Source organism: Mus pahari, chromosome 8, assembly GCF_900095145.1.
Source record: "Mus pahari chromosome 8, PAHARI_EIJ_v1.1, whole genome shotgun sequence".
NCBI lineage: Eukaryota > Metazoa > Chordata > Mammalia > Rodentia > Muridae > Mus > Mus pahari.
Genome location: NC_034597.1, coordinates 86,346,182 through 86,353,712, shown reverse-complemented (window position 1 = coordinate 86,353,712; position 7,531 = coordinate 86,346,182). Strand labels below are relative to the sequence as shown.

At 36.9% G+C, this 7,531-nt stretch overlaps 1 pseudogene; it reads left to right on the top strand.

Moving 5' to 3' along the window:
* Positions 1-6,479: 6,479 nt before the first annotated feature.
* LOC110325183 lies at positions 6,480-7,120 on the top strand (annotated as a pseudogene).
* The last annotated feature ends 411 nt before the right edge of the window (positions 7,121-7,531 follow it).

Here is a 7,531-nt window from a genome sequence, read left to right as displayed (position 1 = left end):
ACTAAAGCATCCACACTTAGTGCACTTTTATTTTTTGTAGACACAACATTTCTGAAAGTAACTACATTTGATAGCTCCATAATATATTTTTAAGCAACCTGATGCTTAGTTTAAGTTGACTTAGTGTCTAAGTATCTGATGAGTAAGCATGAGGACCTCAAGTCAGAATGCGAGCACACACATAAAACTGGCAATAGTCCCCTGTTACTCTAGTACTACAGTGAAGGCAGAGACAGAAGCATACCTGGGCATTGCTAGAAAGGCAGTTCAGCTAAAACAGCCAATTTAATTCAGTGAGTCTGTCTCAGGAACTAAGGTGAAGAGCAATGGAATAATATCAATCTCTGACCTCCACATATGCATACAACAGACACATACAAGGGCACACACATGCACATGACATTGGAAATATATGCATATTATAATATATATATTAATTATTAATTATTTTATTTAAAAAACTACAATTGTTGCAGGAAGTGTGTCAGACAACATCCATAATCCAATCTAGACAGAAAAGATAATTGGAAGCAACGAACTCTGTGGACCTTGTGTTCTATACAGACGATTGGCTTATAGGGACCATCGATTTCAGTAGTGTAATTCTCTTTTTAGAAATACTGAGTAAAAACCAGTGGGGCATGGATAGTAATTCTAGGATCAAATGAATCTACACTCATGCATCATTAATTTTAAAAAAGACCCTACATATTATGTTTATTTAAATAACCTTTTGAAATACTTAAAAATGGGGAGAAAATAGAAAGCCATTGATCTCATTAGCAATACAATATTTACGGGATTTTTTAAAAAGATTTATTTATTTTATGTATATGAGTACACTAGCTGTCTTCAGACACACCAGAAGAGTGTATTGAATCCCATTACAGATGGTTGCAAGCCACCATGTGATTGCTGAGAATTGAAAGGCAGGACCTTTAGAAGAGCAGTCAGTAGTGCTCTTAACCTCTGAGACATCTCTCCAGGACCCCCCCCCCCTTTTTTTTCCAAAATAAAAAGAAGTCACAGTAGGTTCTTTCACACTTCTAGGTGATTGATCCTACAGTGTTTGCAGGTTTCAATGGTGACTGAATCTGATCTACTGAGGCATCCAGAACTCTCTCAGGAGAAAGAAGAAGCATGTGGGGTGGTCACAGGAAGCTTGGTAACTGAGCATGCAGGTTTAGGGTGAGAGATGGGGATTCACTTTTGTGGTCTATAATGAGCTACCGATGCATGACTGTAGTCAAATGCTAAAAAGAAAGGGATTTCACTTTATGAATTAGAAAAGATACACAGATTTACCAAAAAAAAAAAAAAGGTATTTTTTTCTAAGAAATGAGGTTAAATATTTCTAATAATCCTTAGAATTTGATATGTATTCAACCATGATTTTTACTGACTTGAAGAGGTCTGAAAAGAGAGTGGGGGGTTGAGTATTTTTCAGCAAACTTTCAAACTTCTGAACAAATCTATAATTCTAATAATGCTGATAATAACAATAAATATCTTAATAAATATCATAATTATATAATAATAAATATTATTAATATTTTCATCTAATATCTACTGCCTTAGTTCTGATTGAAATCAACCTGGCTTTCTTTCTCTGCTTGTTTTACTTTTAGTTTTCGTGTTTTATCAACACCTTCTTGTGATTACCTACTTGTATTCTAACCAGTTATACCAGAGGATCTTATTATGTGGGTCACAGCACCTTTGGGTAGGAAAATTACAGTTATGAAGTAGCAATGAAAGTAGTTTTATTTTTGTGGTTACCACAACCTGAAAAACTGTATTAAAGGGTCACAGTATTAGGAAAGTGGAGAACTACTAACTTAAAGCATGTGTCTAATATAAGTGTATGTTAACAACTTCACATTTCATTTTAATCTTTAAATGCTTCATTTTCCCTTCTCCAAATTCATCTTTAAAAATATGTATTAATCTAATCTTTAAATGTATAACCATGTAATCTTTGAATATAGCCAAAAAGTATAGAGTATTATGTCTTTGGCTAGACTTGAGTAAGAATTACCAGGAGGGAAACATGGGATTGATTATGTTAATATTTCAGAGCATTTTCTCATGTGGTACTGAAACATGATGAACAACTGCAGTAAAATATTTGGTGTTATTTTATTAATCCTACTAATCATGAGACCCAGAAACGAGAAAAAAAGAAAAAAATTAAAAAATAAGAGTAAAAGGAAAAGGAAAATAAAGAAAAATACAATTTATTAGAGGAAATAGTTTTATTTTTGCATTTGTTTATTTTCTCTTTTTCCTAAAAGTGAATCAATCCAGTTTTGAAAGGATAAGCATTTGAGAATGCTAAAATAGATTAAAAGATGTGAAGCCAGCAAGACTCTAGGAAAAAAAGGGTAGGAAATTAAAATGAATTTGGAATAGAGGTTACCATAAAATATTCAGTGTCTAAAGTCTTATGTAATTGCTAACCACAAACCACAACTTGTACTGTCAGCTTTGCCCAGCCAAAACAAGGCAAGGAGAACAAGTATTTGCAGTTTCTACAAATATCTCAAGATTTATAAAAAAAACAAAACCAATCCAAACAAACAACAACAAAAAACCAACAAGGCCTAAAGAACAGGAAGCATTTCTATTCCTGTTAGGCAGACAGGAGTTAAACTTCGATGATAAATATGTATATGACACTTAATCACAATTCTTGGGCAGATTTTCACAAGCATGTTTGTAAAAGTTGCTAGAAAAATAAGATGTGTCATTTTGAATGTAACTTGCAGATATTATAGAAGTTAACATTTTTAACATTGTGAATATAATCATGTAATTTGCAGGTTTATATCCAGGCAATTCTAAAGGTGGATGAATAAATTGTAATTCTAATCCTACATATCTTAAAATGTATAGATTTATTTTTCCTAGGAAAACATTTTAGCTTTAGAATGAAATACCACCTTTCCTCTAATCACTCCAGAGGTAATAACATGGTGCTGAGAGAGCTTCTTCTACTAAAACCAGCCCAAGTGATGAGCCCATTATAATTTAGGGTGTGTTCCATCCTTTTGAAAGAGGTAATTCCACATGAGATGACTGTAATAGATACAGTATGCTGTGATGTAGTATACAATAATAGAGTGTAATATACCATTGTATGACTGTGAGCCTCAGAATGACAGTCCTGGGCCAAACGACTTAGGACGATCAATTTGATTTACACATAAGAGTTGATGCAAACCAAGGTACCTGAACATCATGAAATCCATTTAGTTGTACCTGCAGTGATGGAAGCCTAGAAAATAGTCATTTTCTTTCCATCTTTTCTTGCTGTTCAATTTTGGTTGAGTGCCATATAATGTACTGAAATAAACTGTCAACATACACTTCTGCTGTTCATTGGCAAAAAACATCGCTGCTTTCCAGGTGTTTGACAAAGTGTCTATGGCATCACCACAGAATCTCATAAGTAGCAAATTAGATGTATATCATGCTATAGTGAAAATGCTACTCTGCTGATAATACTATCCATGTGTACGTTTACATCTATGATTTCGTTTAAATTCAATTCAACGCATATTTATTGAGAGGCTGATGCCCAAGTGGTATGCTGAGTGCTGGGGATACAAAAATGAATAATACATGGTGCCTGCAATTGAGACAGTCACAATTTCCTGAGCAATGCAGGTGTAAAACAAATAAATTACAATAAAATATGAAAATACTTTCAGATGCAGAAGGAAATGTGCTGTGGGAGAGAAAAGAAGAGACCAAGTTACTTATAGGGAAGTTACTACACAGGTGTCATGTGACCTGGGTTGACCAGGACTAGAGTTTCATCCTATTCCAAAGAGAAAGAAAAATCTTAGAATAGAGTTCATTTGTTGAGAAGATGACTTGAGATTCAATGTCTTGTACTAAAAAATTTAGATATAGATGAGACAACGTGTTAATTATAGATATTTGAATGATTTTTTTTTCAGATCCTTTCATTGACATCTGTCTCTGGGTCCCTTCCATATTTGGTTCACTCAAGCTGCCATTTTAGCGTGAACTCTAACTGTATTGATACAAACACAATAGTGAATGACCACACATGAACATTCCCCCCTTGCTTCTACACATACTTTATGCCAATGTGATACAAGACATGGTTGTGACCTGCTTGACATCTACCTTAGTTAGGATTTCTGTTGATGTCATGAAAGAACAGGGGAAAAAAAGCAAGGGGTAGAGGTGAGGGTTTATTTGGCTTACACTTCTAAATAAGGAAGTCAGGACAGGAACTCAAACAGGGCAGGAACCTGAAGATATGAACTGATATAGAGGTCATGGAAGGATGCTGCATATTGGCTTGCTTCCACTGGCTTGCTCGGCCTGCTTTCTTATAAAAAACTGGATCATCAACCCTGTGAGAGTAGCACCCACAGTCAGTCACCTTCTCTATTGATCATTTATTAAGAAAATGCCTTAGAGACAGATCTTATGAAGGCATGTTCTCAGTTGAGGTTCCCTATTTTCAGAATCTCTGGCTTGTGTGTCAAGTTGAACTAAGACCAGTCAGCACAATATCTTGGTATCCACAAACTTCTAGTACAGGGGAGCCAGCAAGTAAGTTCTTTGACCTCTTTCCCATAATGGGACCCATTCATTTATACAGTCTTAGAACATTGTTTGAGGTAATTTATCATTACATCAGAAGAACATTTGCTAGTCATGGGTGCCATCAGCTTAATTACAATCCTCTTGTCTTATTACCTCTCATATTTTGCTTGATTTCTTCATTCATACTTCCCTATGAATATATCCTCTGATAGCATAGCGGCATCGCAACCTGAAAAATAAATTATGTCACAATCCAAGAAAGCTGTACTTCTTGGGGTTCAAGCTGATGAAAGGAAATCACTCAATTATTTTAATAGGAAAAATTAACATAAAAATTATGAGTTTCTATAGTGCCTCCGAGTAATAGAGAACTGGTGAAATAGAGTGATGCAGAGAAATGGTAACTAGCAAATAGAGACAAGAGCCAGGCGTGGTGGCGCACGCCTTTAATCCCAGCACTTGGGAGGCAGAGGCAGGCGGATTTCTGAGTTCGAGGCCAGCCTGGTCTACAAAGTGAGTTCCAGGACAGCCAGAGATATACAGAGAAACCCTGTCTCAAAAATAAAAAAAAAAAAAAGTGCAAATAGAGACAAATAATTATCCATACAGTGGGTGTGGGAACACACCAAGGATTGGCTGGCTAGGGTTGCTTAAGGCCACCTCACTACAGTAAACAGACACTTGAGATGGAGTGCTTGGTATCTAAGACCACAGATGCACTGCAGAACCTTGTCAGCATAAAAGGGTCCATACTTTAGCCACGAACGCTGTGGACGATGGACCCAGGAGAAGCCATCTTTACAACCATCAATGAGTAATCTAGCCAGGAAGGACTTGTAAAATGTCTATCCACTGCCCTCTACTGATGAAGCATTGGGACCACAGCACAAGGGCCTACTGTTTTAAGGACTCAAATCGATTTTATCCAAGTAGACAAGAAGATCTTTCACCCCTATGAAAGGTAACTATTAGTGAATTGCATCTGACAGACAAACCAGGACAACATTCCAGAAGAGTGCTACTGAATATCAAGTGATTGGTTAACTGGTCATCCTGTTTCAGGAGTGAACAAAGAAATGTGCTAGTGAGACTAGACAGACAGAAAAGACGGATAGATCAGAGAATCAAAAAGACTGTTCATACATGTGTACATTTTATATTCATTCTTTTGTTTTTGACATATTGTATCATTCATTCAATAAGAAATAATAAAAAAAGATGTGTAACATATATCATAAGATAAATATTTTTTATAATGAGTCATTCATAATTTGCTAGCATAAAGACAGTTACAAAAGTCGGGAGGATGGACCATCCAGAGACTACCCCATCCGGGGATCCATCCCATAATCAGCCACCAAACCCAGACACTATTGCATATGCCAGCAAGATTTTGCTGAAAGGACCCTGATATAAACAGCATTTCACATCACTATTTTATATTCTCTGGGTCTTACATGCTGTCTGTAGCTTTATCCTTGATGTTCCCTGAGTCTTTGGGGGGAAAGGTTGCTATAGATGATGATGCCCAATTTAAGGCTGTACTCACAGTCATTTAATCAGTTGTCATGATGCCTAAAAGGGGGAAAAATGCTTCTTTGATTAAGACTGAGAGTTGGTCAGACCTATGAATAAAAACAAAAATATGCAGAGAGCAGTCTGGTTGCATGATTATTTATCAAAATAAGAGTATTAGAATGCTACCCAGGGCCTATGAGCTCCCAATCCTGGGCTTTTAACTAGATTTAAAGCATCAAGTTTGGGGGCTGCATCTGGCTCCCACTCTCACAACCATTGCAGTACATTGAGCTCCATAGAGACACCGCTGAGGCAAGCGAGAGCCGGACATGCACTGGGCGACTCTGTGCCTTGCAGAGGAAAATCAACTAAACATGAGCAAAGGAGATCCTAAGAAGCCGAGAGGCAAAATGTCCTCATATGCATTCTCTGTGCAAACCTGCCAGGAGGAGCAGAAGAAGAAGCACCCGGATGCTTCTGTCAGCTTCTCAGAGTTCTCCAAGAAGTGCTCAGAGAGGTGGAAGACCATGTCTGCTAAAGAAAGGGGGAAACTTGAAGATATGGCAAAGGCTGAAAAGGCTCATTATGGAAGAGAAATGAAAACCTACATCCCCCCACCCCCAAAGGGGAGACCAAAAAGAAGTTCAAGGACCCCAATGCACCCAAGAGGACTCCTTCGGTATTCTTCTTGTTCTGTTCTGAGTACCATCCCCAAATCAAAGGCAAGCATCCTGGCTTATCTAGTGGTAATGTTGCAAAGAAACTAGGAGCGATGTGGAACAACACTGCAGCGGATGACAAGCAGCCCTATGAGAAGAAGGCTGCCAAGCTGAAGGAGAAGTACGAGAAGGATATTGCTGCCTACAGAGCTAAAGGAAAACCTGATGCTGCGAAAAAGACGGTGGTCAAGGCTGAAAAGAGCAAGAAAAAGAAGGAAGAGAAAGATGAGGAGGATGAAGAGGATGAAGAAGGAGAGGAAGAAGAGGAAGATGAAGATGATGATGATGATGAATAAGTTGGTTCTAGTGCATTTTTTTTCTTGTCTATAAAGCATTTAACCCCCCATGTACACAACTCATTCCTTTTAAAGAAAAAAATGAAATGTAAGGCCATGTAAGATTTGTTTTTAAACTGTACAGTGTCTTTTTTGTATAGTTAACATACTACTGAAAGTGTCTATAGATAGCCTTGTCCTGGTGGTATTTTTCAATAGCCGCTAACCTTGCCTGGTACAGTCTGGGGGTTGTAAATTGTCATGGAAATTTAAACCAGGTTCTTGTTGGTACATAACACAAATTAGTTATAATTAATTTAATTTAGTTATATACTGTGGACAGTAGTTTGGTTTTTGTTTTTTGGTTTTTTTTTCTTTTGATTTTATTTTGGGTTTTACTTTTTTCATCTTCAGTTGTCTCTGATGCAGATT